General features: G+C 38.7%; 1 protein-coding gene across 2 annotated transcripts in view; it reads right to left on the bottom strand.

Annotated features, from left to right (window-relative positions):
• Positions 1-13,790, bottom strand: part of LOC110344323 (high mobility group nucleosome-binding domain-containing protein 3-like) — a 638,706-nt gene extending 624,916 nt beyond the window's left edge. The window contains exons 1-2 of one of the 2 annotated variants that reach the window (XM_087212223.1): positions 6,428-13,790; positions 5,308-5,365 (exon numbers count right to left, since the gene is read on the bottom strand). The gene's annotated coding sequence lies outside the window, so the exon portion shown is untranslated. The other variant, XM_087212224.1, reaches the window with a different exon arrangement.
• Positions 13,791-14,786: the final 996 nt, after the last annotated feature.

Below are 14,786 nucleotides of genomic sequence, written 5' to 3'. Positions count from 1 at the left end.
GCCATTCGTGCCACTAGCAAAGTTGCACTTTGCCATTCACAGTTTTCATCTGAATCAAACAAAAGAACCCTAGGCTGATTGGCAACAGTGTGAACTGCCACCCTGAACACTCCACATCTTTTAAGAACGTGATGGCTTATCAAGGCACAGTAAGTCATTGAATAAGTTAGTGAGTACCTCTACAGGTACTGTACTTGGAGCTAGGAAATATGGTGAGGAACAAGACCAATATGGCTCCTGTCTGATGAAACTTGCATAGTAGTCAGGAAATGCAACATTAAAATAATCCTCTGAGCCAGTCCCAGCACCCAGAAGGAAGCTCCCCACCACCGTCCCAAGCTCCTAGGGCAGAGAAGGTGAGTCAGTCCCAGGACCTGGAAGGAAGATCCCCCACTGCCATCCCAAGTTCCTAGGGCAGAGAGAGTGAGGCACGTGGGCACCAGAAGCAGCCACCCCCCAGGAAATGAGAAGACATGTAAACAAGCCTCAAAAACAGACTTCCTGATCACCTACAGCAACCCCAAAGGGAAACGAGATGGAACAATCTGATACTCAACCACCTGGACTCTCTGAACTGGCAACAAAAGAGGATCTGGGAAAAATGAAATCAGAAATAATTACTCAGATAACAGCAAAGCTTTTGCTCATGGTGCAAGATGTTGGGAGCAATGCTACATAATTCTAGGGAAAAATCATTTGGTTAACCTAGTTCTCTTGCCTACAGCCCAGCTACAGAATAACTCCAGTTTGGCCTCCCGTCACAACTGAGACTTCAGTGATCCAGTGATGCTGTAATTCTCCAGGACAAGAAACATCCTGGGAGCTGAAAACATCCAGGGAGAGCAAACATCTGCTCAGTTCCTCATTGTTCTTGGACTGTTAACATCTTATTTACCCAAGATGTACTGAACTCTCTGCAAGCCTTTTGTTACACCTTGTTTATCCCAATGTGAACTACTGAACTCTTCTGCAAGTCATTTGTTACATTTGTTTTTCCCGATGTACTGAATAAAAGGTGCAGTAAGCTGGGGGTTTTTGTCTTTGCCGCCCAGAGCAGCCCTGATCACACTCAAAGCTCAGCTTCTTCTCAGTCTCATTTTTCTACATTTCCTGTAATTTGCCATGTGCTGCTGTGGCTCGCAGGAGACCAGGACTAACTGCAGAGGTTCTGGTAATGTCCCCTTCCCCTGTTCCGTACAGCAAGACATGATTAATAAATCTAGAGAGGACACAGATAAAAAAAAAGAGGATCTGAGGAACATGATGGAATCCCAACATAGGAAACAAATGGAATCCATAAAACAGATGCAAACAGATTTCCAGAACATTAAAAACTCCATCGAAAGTCTGCACAGCAGAATGAATGAATGTGAGGATAGAATTTCACATATAGAAGATAAGATTGCAATTAGTGAGGAAGTAAAGAAAAATTCCTTTAAACTTGTAAAGGAACACAAGAAATCAATCCAGCAGCTGCTAGACGATGCAAAGAAGAATAACATAAGACTGAGTGGAGTCAATGAAGAAAGAGGAGAGAGTGCAGATGACATAAAAATATGTTCACAGAAGTGATGGCAGAAAACTTCCCAAGGAGGGGAAAAGAACTTGACATACAGATAAGTGAGGCATATAGGACTCCAAATAGCCTTGATCAAAAAAAATCTACACATAGGCATATAATAGTTAGGATTTCAGAAATCCAACAGAAGAAAAAAATTCTACAAGCAGTGAGAGAAAAGAAACAAATCACATACAAAGGAAAGCCCATCAGAATCACAGCAGACTTCTCAATGCAAACTCTCAAGGCAAGAAGAGCTTGGAGTGATGTATTTCAAGCCCTGAAGGAAAACAGCCTCCAACCCAGATTGATGTACCCTGCAAAACTATCTTTCAAAATTGATGGAGAAATAAGATACTTTCATGAGAAAGAGCACCTCAGGAACTTCATGAATATCAAACCAGCACTCCAAAAAATTTTAGACAATACCCTAGGAAAAGACAAAGAGGATCACAAGCCCAGGAAACCCAGCAGAATGAATCCATTGGGCATGACAAATTAAACGCAAAGGGGGAGAATCCAACAAAAAGAAAAAGTCATGACAAGGCTTTTTAAACTTTTAACTTCATCTCCCTAATGAGTATATAATTCAATCTTGTTATTGTACTGATTAGTATTTTTCTGATTCTACAGTTGCACACCTTTCCTTGTGCTATACTGGCTATTTATCATCTTCTTGTGTCTACTTTTTAATTGGGTTGTCTATTAATGAGCTGTAAGAGTCCTTTATATATTCTGGTCATAGGTTATATGCATTATAAATATGGTCTGTTTAAGGACTCCTTTCCATTTAATGATGTCATTTAAAGTTCCAAATTTTGATGGAATCTCATTTATTCAATTTTTTGCTTTTATACATCATGCTTTTTGTATACTAGGTAGTCCTTGCCTACCCTGAATTCATAAACATTTTCCCTTATAATTTCTTCTTAAAGTTTTATACTTTTAGGCTTTCATATTTAGGTTCATAGATCCCCTCAAGTTATTTTCATGAATGGAAATAAAGTGTTGAGGTTAATTGTTTATATACCGATACCAGGTGTTCTAGTGCTGTTTGCTGAAAACACTATCTCTTCCTTGACTCTTGAATTGAGTTTATATCTATAAAAGGCTAATGTTAAATAATCTTTCAAAGCTCAGTGGACCATATATGTGTGGTTCTATTTCTAGATTCTCTGTTTTAGTCCAATGATCTATAGGTCTTCCCTTACACCAACACTGCCTTGATTACTGTAGCTTTAGAAGAAGTCTTAAAATTAGGTACTAAACATCTTCCAACACTGTTTTATGTTTGTTGTTTTTTGTTTTTTAACTTTTCTAGCTCCTTTGTACTCCTACATAACTTTTAAATTTCAATATCCAATTCTTCCTTTATAGCAAGTATACATAGACCTGAATTTTTATATATACCTTGTGTTTTCTAATCCTGATAAATTCAAATACAAGTTCTAGGGGCTCCTAGAGATTTCTTAGTATTTTCTTTGTAGAGGATCATTTCATCTACATATAAAGATTTTGCTTCTACCTTGCCAATCCTATCCTAGTTGTGTCATTTTATTGCCAGACTATTTCGGTGGGGCCTAGGTTTCAAAGTTTCATGGACAGATAAAGAGTAAGCATATCTGCCCTTGTTCCTCACCTTAAGGAGAAAGCATTGTATCTTCTCCATTCATATAAGGCTTTTTTGCTGGAAGTATGGAGTACATGTCTTTAATCTGTTGAGAAGGTTCTGTTCTACTACCTGATAGCTTTTACCATGAACAGCTGTAGAATTTAGTCCAATACTTTTTCTCCAACTAGTGACAGGATCATATGGCTTTTTCCTTTCCTCTGTTAAAATGATGACTTTTGGGGGTGGATCTTCCCATGCTGAACCAACACTGCCGTCCCTATAACAAAACCACTTTCTACATACTGCCAGATCTGACTTCTAACAGTTTCTTTTGTTAAACAAATTTCTATCTATGTGCATACATTTTTCTGCTATTATCTTTATCCAGTTTTAGGATTAGCACAATGTTGATTTCCTAAAATGAGGGGAGAAGTGTTCCTTCTTTTTTCTGCTTTAATTGTTTGATATAATTTATCAGTTAAAATGTATATGAGCCTGCTGTTGTCATATAGGTAGGTTTTCAAACTAGGAATATACTTTCTTTAATAGGTGCTATTCAAATTTTATATTTCCTCCAGAGTTAGTTTCATTAATTTGTCTTCCGAGGTACTACTTAGAAGTTGTCAAATTTATTTCAAAACAGATTTTTGTAATATGCTTTCTATATCCTTTTAAATTCTATAAAATCTGTGGTAATGTTTCCTAGATCTTGATATTGTAATTTTAAAAATGTATAATTGATATTGTGTAATAGGAAAAAAAGGTCTAAAGGAGCAGGGGAAGTGGGAGGGGTAGGGGAAAGGAAAAAAGGGAAAAGAAAAAATATGAGAAAAGGAAAAAAATGGAAACAAAGTCTTTGCAAATAGGGAAGGGTTGAGGGGGTGAACGGAGGGCAAGGGAAGGGGGAAAAAATAAGAACCAAGATACTTATGTAATGGTACAAGATCCTAATGATGAATGTAACTGTATTTTATACATAAAATGTACCAAGAAACTTAATGGGAAAAAAAAAATCCTGTATGTAATAATTTCCTTATAGGCACAGAATGCTATAAAACTACACAGTAGATGACCTGGCCCAAAATAAACATATTTCTAGAACAAGTAAAGCCAAAGTATTACCAAACTCAGTTTTGGTAGCTCCAAGTACATTTTAACCTTGCAAAGGCAACCCAGTGACCTACTTCTGTATCTCAGTTACCAACTGGTACTGGGCTTCTTGTAAACCTGGCAGTGTGGAAGGGAGCAGGGTTCTTGAAAAAATCTTATAGGGTGTTATAGGCTAAATGGTATGTCCTCCCCATCTCAAAATTCCCATGTTGAAGCCCTGGCCCCCCATACCTCAGAATATTCCAGTATTAGAGTCAGAGTTTTGAAAGAGGTGATTAAATTACAATGAGATACAATGGGAAGCTTTAATCCAACAAGACTGGTGCTTTTAGAAGAAGAAATTTGAACAAAGAGACACCAAGGGGTAGTGTGCACACAGAGACAACCAGGTGAGGAGACAGTGAGTTACCATAAGCCCCAGTCATCCTACCACTGGAGAGACATCACAAGGACATGAAGTCAGCATGCTGAGGTATCTACATGCCATGTTCATTGTGGCACTATTCACATTCGCCAAGATATGGAATCAACCTGTGTCCATCACTGGATGAATAGATGAAGAAACAGTATATATACACAATGAAATATTACACAGCCTTAAAAGGAAGTCCCATCCTAGGTGACTACATGGGGAAACTTGGTAGGTATTGTATGAAGTGAAATAAGCCAAGCACAGAAAGACATGATCTCATTTGTGGAATCTAAAACTCTACTTTTAAGGCAGCCCTAGCAAACTAATACAAAGGGAACACATTTTCATTTGTTCTCTTGCTTATTTTAAGGCACAAAATCAGGTTGCATTTCAGTTATTCAGAGGCTTCTGACTTTTTAACTAATGTTCTCTTACCAATCCAGAAAGAGTGACAAGGTGTTAAAACAGTATTTTTATAGGTTTCCAGTATATCAGAATTATTTGCCAAAATAAGACCTTACAGGCTAACTTCTCTCTAAATTAGCTTCCTTTAAAAAAAAAAACCCACACACCAAATAGATCCAATAACATATCCCAAGATCACCATACACTTACCTTTCAATATTTTTTTGGACAAGGAGAAATCTGAGACTCTTGTATAATTTCATTTACGCTTATATGGAAAAAAAGATTTAAAAGGAGTCAGTGTCAGATAAAACACAATCTACTGGATCATTCATTTTTGTTTCACAGTAAGAAAATTTTTCTCTACATTAGGCTGCCTAGCTCATCATGGTTTTGCAGAACTGAGTTCAACCATTACTTCTCAATAGAAGCCCTGATTCTTTCCAAAATGAAATACATTTTGAGAAAGCTTTCATAAGTCAAAAATACAAATTTGTAACCATCCCAACTAGTAAAAAAAAATTTTCACTCAAAGCATACAGCACATACACACAAATACAACATGCTACCTTGACAACTTTCATATCCAAAACATTAACAAAGCCATCATTGTCACATCAATTGGGAGAGGAGAGTTTACTTTTAGTCATCCTTCAAGGGCTATCAGTGTAGGAAATAAGAGCCAAAATGCCAACAAACCATAGCCCAAGCTGCTAATAGTTCTAATTACACACCTTAAAGATTGAAATTAGATAAGAGAAATATATCCTGATAGCACAACCTCTCAAACTTTTAATAACATAAATCAGTGGTGTATGAAGTCCAACCTGATTACTACTCATTTTGGAGTATACTGAAGGAAGAACATTATTTCAAAATACCAGAAATGTCTGGGTCATGGTTTGATGTCACAATAAGTAACATTTTGCCTTTTAACTATACATTACTCAAATAGTTATTACTGCCATTCATTTGCATAAACTGAATGTCCTGAATTTCAGTTTCGGTACTCAGGAGAATTATTTCACTACATATGGTAAATGCAGGAACTACTGCTCTGATCTGGGAATATGCTGCCAAATTATTCATGATTCACAAATGGGGAAAGATATATTTGTAGGGTTCATTTATTTAAATTACACTGTAGGCAATAAATGGATGACAGCTGTATTTCATTTTATAATCTAGACATCATCTTTGCCACAATTCTTAATGTATCCCAGGCAGTATTACTTTCTACCCTCAAATAGTGAAGATATTAATATTAAAACATTTTCTTAATCCCTACAAGTCACTCCATATCTCACTGGAGAGAAGGTAGAATTGTTACCTAGGGTTAAAGTCCCCAGTGCCAGGGAGTCCCAGTGGAATAGGCTCAGGGACTCATCCCAGAAAGCCAAGCAGAGATGAGCAGTGGTGAAGGCAGGAAAGCAGCTTTGTTTTCAGTGTGGCCACAGAGGAAAGCACAGAGGTCTAAGTAACCCGATACTCATCTTCAAAAGTGCTTGCAGCATTCTCAGGATTACCAAGGAAAAGTGAACAAAGACAAGGGTTGGTAGTTTGCATGGTTAGCAGTCCAGGTCATCTTGTTCTGGCTGTGTCCTGGTTAATCATTACCTTAGGCCATTGTCTCAGGACTGGCCATGCACAGCTTTTGGAGCACCAAGAATGTCACCATTTCTTGGGGGACAGTTTTGGTTCCTGATTATAAAATGTTCATCAATCAGCCCTGTTATTCCTGGAATGCATGGTAATTGTAGGAGATATTAATTCTGGAGACTTTGGAAGGAAAAAAAAAACAAATTCAAAGACAAGATGGAGTCAAAGAAACAATATGGACTTAGCTCTTTCAGAACCAACATTAAAGAATCATTTATTCAAATAGCATGCTGTCTCAGGCAACAAACCTCATTTGAAAGATGCTCTCCTAAACAGGACATTGTGAGGATGCATGTTCCTCCCTTTCACTATGAGATCATCAGCTGACAAACTGTTTTCACAAGCAATGGATGCCTGAAAAAGGAGGGAGACAGAAGGCAACACACTCTGCAGTCTCTGATCCCAGACACAGCATAGGCAAAGTGTGCTACTCAAACTATGGCACATCTTTCAAAGGTTTATTGACCTCCCAGAAGGAAGGTGGAGAAGAATGTGTTTAGCACTCCACTATAAACCACTGCAATGCTCGGCTGTGCATCATAATCTTCAGAGGTCACCAGAGAAAGAAAAAGAAGTTTTGGTTTTGCTGCTGCCCTACAGACAAGGATCAGCAAACTGACCTGTGGGTCAAATTCAGTTTGCTGCCTGGTTTTGTGAGTATGATTTTAATGAAGCACAGCTACAGCCAGACTTTATAGATTATTTATATAGATGTGCCATAATGTATGGCCCACAAAGCCTAATATCAACTACCTGGCCCTTCACAGAAAGTTTGCCAACCTCTCTTTAGAAGACTCCTGGTTATATCCCAAAGCCACAGCAGAAGATGGCCACAGTGCCTACAAAGTACTGTAATACTTTTCCCCCTTTATTTCTTAGAAACAAACAACAGCAAAATCAATCCTATCTGCACAATTCACACCCTTAAACCTGTATCATTTCTGCAAATTCAGAGAACAAATAGTTTAGGGATGATCTTTATTGGACTTCCAAACTGGTGGAAAAGTTGAAGGGAACAGAGAGGACAATAGAGTGGGTATCATTTAGCCACCCCCTTACACATCTTACAACTCTCTGATAACACCCATTTCTCACAAAAGTGAATAATACCTGGAGTAAAAAAGATTAAAACACCCTAAAATGATCCACCTACTGCAGTCAAGAGGAAAAAAAATCTGCCTCCAAACATGCCATTCTAGAACTGAGGGTCCATACAGCCTGCCACGCAAAGACCAATATTCCAGAAAGGAATATTGGAAAGAACCAGGTTTATTCAAAGACCAGAGATCTCAAGAAGATAGAGGGGAGATAGAGGGGCTACTGTCTCAAAGCTCCATGGGTGAGGGTGTTGCTGGATGGCGTGATGTCCAGTGGGTCCAGATTCTTCTGTCCCACCCAAAGAATTGGCCAGGACAATCAATGAACAGGTAAATGCAACTTTTATTTAAAATAGAGGAATAAAAAGAAAAAAGTAAAGAAAAGTGGAGAACAAAGGAGGCAAGAAGAGTGAAGCTATGTCTCATACACAGGACAGTTCACTGCAGAAACAAAAGGCAGAAGAACAGGAAGACTGCACCATGGGGGGAAATGTGTGGCAAAGAATTGTGCTGCACTGTGACCCTACAACCTGATAGTATGTAGAAGAATACTGAAATTCTTCTGTATTTATTTAAGCATGATTTATGGCCTGAGATATAGTCTCCTTTGAAAAAAAGTTACATGTACTATTCTACTGTTGTATAGGGAATGAGAAAGAGGACATCACCGTAGACTTTTGTGGTAAATCTACAATCTCCTGAGAGACACATAACACAAGCTAATAATAAAAACAAGAAATAAGACTTAGAGAGAACTGGGTCTTGGGCTAATCAGTGCTGCTCTGGGCAGCAAAGACAAGGGGTGCCAAGGGCACCCAGTATTTTATTGACTACCAGCATGGAAAAGTGGGCAGGGTATGCTTTGCAGACATGTAGGGACACAGTGCAAAGGGTCTGGAAGCATCTGGTTGGAAGCATGTGAGGATGGCTGATATGCAGGCAGGGATAACTGATATGCAAACAGTAATGTAAAGGGGAAAGGCACTTCTTGTCTTGCTTGGAAAGATCAAAGGGTACTGATACTGGGTTGCAGTTAACCAGGAAACTATCAGATCAGTGAGAAGCCATAATTCAGGGGAAGGGATTTGGTTGGAGCCAGGCTGACCTCAGCTGGAAGTGAACTCAGCTGAACCCTGCTACTTCATGGACTAGGACTAAAGTTTCGGTAGCAGCCATTAGCAAAGGAGTAATAGTAACCAAACTCTGCTATCTGACACGCCCATTTGAGTCACATAAAGCCTTGGTCATACTCCTAAGAGAAAACAATAGAGCCGAATTATAGAAAAACAATAAGCATGTGCCACTTATATATATAGCCTGCTGGTACTGAGCAGAGATGTCTGCTACATTGTTGGATGACGTCCTCTGTAGATGTCTGTTAAGTCCATTTGTTTAATGATATGCTTTACCCCCACCGCCATCCCATGCTTCTAGGGCAGAGAAGGTAAGCCAGTCCTAGCACCCAGAAGGAAGCTCCCCCACTGCCATTCCATGCTCCTAGAGCAGAGAAGGTGAACCAGTCCCAGCAACCAGAAGGAAGCTCCCCTGCTGCCATTTCACACTGCTAGGGCAGAGAAGGTGAGCTGCCCGGGCACCAGAAGCAACCCCAACGCCTGTAGAAATGAGAAGACACATAAACAAGCCTTAAAAACAGACTTCCGGATCACCACAGGAACCCCAAAGGGAAATGAGATGGAACAATCTGATACTCAACCACCTGGACTCTCTGAACTGGCAACAAAAGAGGATCTGGGAAAAATGAAATCAGAAATAATTACTCAGATAACAGCAAAGATTGTGCTCATAGTGTCAGACATGATTAATAAATCTAGAGAGGACACAGATAAAAAAAAATAGAGTATCTGAGGAACATGATGGAATTCCAACATAGGAAACAAATGGAATCCATAAAACAGATGCAAATAGATTTCCAGGACATTAAAAACTCCATTGAAACTCTGTGCAGCAGAATGAACCAATGTGAGGATAGAATTTCAGATATACAAGATAAGATTGCAATTAGTGGCAAGGAAAAGAAAAATTGCTTTAAAATTGTAAGGGAACATGAGAAATCAATCCAGCAGCTGCTAGACAATGCAAACAAGAATAACATAAGACTGATTGGAGTCAATGAAGAAAGAGGAGTGCAGATGACATAAAAAAACTCTTCACAGAAGTGATGGCAGAAAACCTCCCAAGGAGGGGAAAAGAACTTGACATACAGATAAGTGAGGCATATAGGACTCCAAATAGCCTTGATCAAAAAAATCTACTCATAGGCATATAATAGTTAGGATTCCAGAAATCCAACAGAAGAAAAAAATTCTACAAGCAGTGAGAGAAAAGAAACAAATCACATACAAAGGAAAGCCCATCAGAATCACAACAGACTTCTCAATGCAAACTCTCAAGGCAAGAAGAGCTTGGAGTGATGTATTTCAAGCCCTAAAGGAAAACAGCCTCCAACCCAGATTGATGTACCCTGAAAAACTATCTTTCAAAATTGATGGAGAAATAAGATACTTTCATGAGAAAGAGCACCTCAGGAACTTCATGAATACCAAACCAGCACTCCAAAAAATTTTAGACAATACCCTAGGAAAAGACAATGAGGATCACAACCCCAGGAAGCCCAGTGGAATGAATCCAATGGGCATGACAAATTAAACGCAAAGGGGGAGAATCCAACAAAAAGAAAAAGTCATGACAAGGCTTTTAAAACTTTTAATTTCATCTCCCTAATGAGTATATAATTCAATCTTGTTATTGTACTGATTAGTATTTTTCTGATTCTATAGTTGCACACCTTTCCTTGTGCTGTACTAGCTATTTTTCATCTTCTTGTGTCTACTTTTTAATTGGGTTATCTATTAATGAGCTGTAAGAGTTCTTTATATATTCTGGTCATAGGTTATATCCACTGTATCTATGGTCTGTTTAAGGACTACTTTTCATTTTAATGATGTCATTTAAAGTTCTAAATTCTGGGCTGGGGATTTAGCTCACTGGTACCGTGCCTGCCTCACAAGCACAAGGTCCTGAGTTCAAGGCCTGGTACCAAAAACAAAAAACTAACACAAAAAAATAGATAAAGTTCTAAATTTTGATGGAATCTCATTTATCAATTTTTTTCTTTTATCCATCATGTTTTTTTTTATCCTAGGTAGTTCTTGCCTGCCCTAAATTCATAAACATTTTCCCTTATAATTTCTTCTTAAAGATTTATACTTTTAGCCTTTCATATTTAGGTTCATAGATCCCTCCAAGTTATTTTTATGTGTGGAAATAAAGGGTTGAGGTTAATTTTTTATATACGGATACCAGGTGTTCTAGTGCTGTTTGCTGAAAGCACTATCTTTTCCTCGACTCTTGAATTGAGTTTATATTCTATAAAAGGCTAATGTTAAATAATCTTTCAAAACTCAGTGGACCATATATGTGTGGTTCTATTTCTAGATTCTCTGTTTTAGTCCAATGATCTATAAGTCTTCCCTTACACCAACACTGCCTTGATTACTGTAGCTTTAGAAGAAGTCTTAAAATTAGATACTAAATGTCTTCCAACACTGTGTTTTTTTAACTTTTCTACCTCTTTGTACTCCTACATAACTTTTAAATTTCAATATCCAATTCTTCCTTTATAGCAAGTATACACAGACCTGAATTTTTATATATACCTTGTGTTTTCTAATCCTGATAAATTCAAATACAAGTTCTAGGGGCTCCTAGAGATTTTCTAGTATTTTCTCTGTAGATTATCATTTCATCTACATATAAAGATTTTGCTTCTATCTTGCCAATCCTATCCTAAATGTGTCATTTTATTGCCAGACTATTTTGGTTTAAGCCTATGTTTCAAAGTTTAATGGGCAGATAAAGAGTAAGCATATCTGCCCTTGTTCCCCACCTTAAGAAGAAATCATTGTATCTTCTCCATTCATATATGGATTTTTTGCTGGAAGTATGGAGTACATGTCTTTAATCTGTTGAGAAGTTTCTATTCTACTTCTAGTCTCCTGATAGCTTTTACCATGAACAGCTGTGGAATTTAGTACAATACTTTTTCTCCAACTAGTGACAGGATCATATGGCTTATTCTTATCCGCTGTTAAAATGATGACTTTTGGGGGTGGATCTTCCAAAGCTGAACCAACACTGCCATCCCTATAACAAAACCACTTTCTACATACTGCCAGATCTGACTTCTAATAGTTTGTTTTGTTAAACAAATTTCTATCTATGTTCATACTTTTTTCTTCTATTATCTTTATCAAGTTTTAAGATTAGCACAATGTTGATTTCCTAAAATGAGGGGAGAAGTGTTCCTTCTTTTTTCTGCTTTAAATGTTTGATATAATTTATCAGTTAAAATGTATACAAGAGTCACGCTGAAAAAACTGAATCAGCCTGCTGCAGACAGGCAGGTCTGCAGACACGGTCCCAAGGTCGCCAGTCACACTGAAAACACAGAACCAGCCCGCTGCAGACAGGTAGGTCTGTGTACGCAGTCCCGAGGTCCCTAGTCACGCTGAAAACACGGAATCAGCTCGCTACAGACAGGCAGGTATGCAGACGGGGCCCCGAGGTTGCCACTCACACTGAAAACACCAAATCAGCCCAAGCCCCAGCAGCAATCCACTGGAGCCCTGCCCCACTCCTTTGGCCTCTTCTCTGTACAGCCACCTGGTTCCACACTACAGAGACGCAGAGGACACCTTACCACCAGACCACTGTACTGGAGCTAATAAAGTTCTCAGTATTTAAAGGATTCCTGCCCAGAGGTAGGGGCTTCTGAGCCGCCGTCCCACTGCTCCTGGTACAGAGTAAGGGGCTTCGCGGCCACCAACCATCCCGCCACTCGCGGCCCAGAGGAAGGGGCTTTTGGACCACCATCCCTACCAGCGTTTTCGGGCCCTGGCCCACCTCTCCCAGCTCAGAGGAGGTGAGCCGAGTGGACGCCAACAGCACCCCACCACCACACCAGTCGACATGAGAAAACACGTAAATAAGTCTCAAAACCAGACTTCCAGATCACCTACAGCAACCCCAAAGGGAAATGAGATGGAACACTCTGATACTCAACCACCTGGACCCACTGAACTGGCAACAAAAGGGGATCTGGAAAAAATGAAATCAGAAATAATTTCTCAGATAACAGGAGAAATTGTGCTCCCACTGCAAGACATGATTAATAAATCTAGAGAGAAGCTGAGGAACATGATGGAATCCCAACATAAGAAACAAATGGAATTCATAAAACAGATGCAAATAGATTTCCAGGACATTAAAAACTCCATTGAAAGTCTACACAGCAGAATGAGCCAATGTGAGGACAGAATTTCAGATATAGAAGATAAGATTGCAATTAGTGACCAAGAAAAGAAAAATTGCTTCAGAATTATAAGGGAACATGAGAAATCAATCCAGGAGCTGCTAGATAATGCAAAGAAGAATAACATAACACTGATTGGGCTCAATGAAGAAACAGGAGAGAGTGGAGATGACATAAAAAATCTCTTCACAGATATAATGGCAGAAAAATTCCCAAGCAGGGGAAAAGAGCCTGACATACAGATAAGTGAGCCATATAGGACTCCAGCTACTTTGATCAAACAAAATCTACACATAGGCATATAATTGTTAAGATTCCAGAAATATAACAGAAGAACAAAGTTCTCCAAGCAGTGAGAGAAAAGAAACAAATCACATACAAAGGAAAGCCCATCAGAATCACAACAGACTTCTCAACACAAACCATTAAGGCAAGAAGAGCTTAGAGTGACATATTACAAGCCCTAAAAGAAAACAGCCTCCAACCCAGATTGATGTACCCTACAAAACTATCTTTCAAAATGGATGGAAAAATAAGATACTTTAATGACAAAGAGCACCTTAGGAACTTCGTGAATGCCAAACCAGCACTCCAAAGAATTTTACACAATATCCTAGGAACAGACATTGAGGATCACAACCCCAGGAAGCAAAGCAGAATAAACCCTTCTGGCATGACAAGAAATTAAATGTAAAGGGGGAGAACCCAACAAAAAGAAAAACTCATGGCAATGACAAGTCAGTACGTTTCAATTATAACCATCAACGTTAATGGTCTCAATTCACCAATCAAAAGAAATAGACTGGCAGAATGGGTCAGGAAGAAAAATCCAGCAATATGTGCATACAAGAAACACACTTGATTCAAAAGGAAACTCATAGACTGAAAGTTAAAGGGTGGAAAACAATACTCCATGCGACAGGAACCCAGAAAAAAGCAGGAGTAGCTATCCTCTTGACAGACCAAGTAGATTTCAAACCACCACTGATTAAGAGAGATGAAGGAGGACATTACATCCTTGTAAAGGGAACAATCCAAGAGGAAGAGATGACAATCATAAATATCTATGCACCAAACACTAGTGCACCCAACTATATAAAACAAATACTACCGGACATCAAAAGTCATATATGCACTAGTATAATTGTAGTGGGGGACCTCAACACCCCACTGGCACAAATAGATAGATCAACTAGACTAAAAATAAGTAATGAAATACTAGACCTCAATCGAACTCTTGAACAAATGAACTTAACAGATGTTTACAGAGTCTTCCACCCCACAAAATCAGAATACACATTCTTCTCAGCTGCACTTAGGTCATTCTCAAAAATAGACCACATGCTCACACATAGAACATGTTTAAGTAAGTGCAAAGGAATTGAAGTTATCCCCTGTACATTATCAGACCATAGTGTGATGAAATTTGAGATCCATAGCAAAAGAAACTCAAAAAATTTCATAAACATGTGGAAATTGAACAACACACTTCTGAATAACCAATGGGTCACAGAGGAAATTAAAGAAGAAATCAGACAGTTCCTTCAATTAAATGACAATGACAATACAACATATCGGAATCTATGAGACACAATGAAAGC

Source organism: Heterocephalus glaber, unplaced genomic scaffold (genome assembly GCF_053883595.1).
Source record: "Heterocephalus glaber isolate CG9 unplaced genomic scaffold, H.glaber_assembly_v1.0 deba00001429, whole genome shotgun sequence".
Lineage (NCBI taxonomy): Eukaryota > Metazoa > Chordata > Mammalia > Rodentia > Bathyergidae > Heterocephalus > Heterocephalus glaber.
The sequence above is the reverse complement of the archived record's forward strand: the minus strand, read 5'-3'. Positions and strand labels throughout refer to the sequence as shown.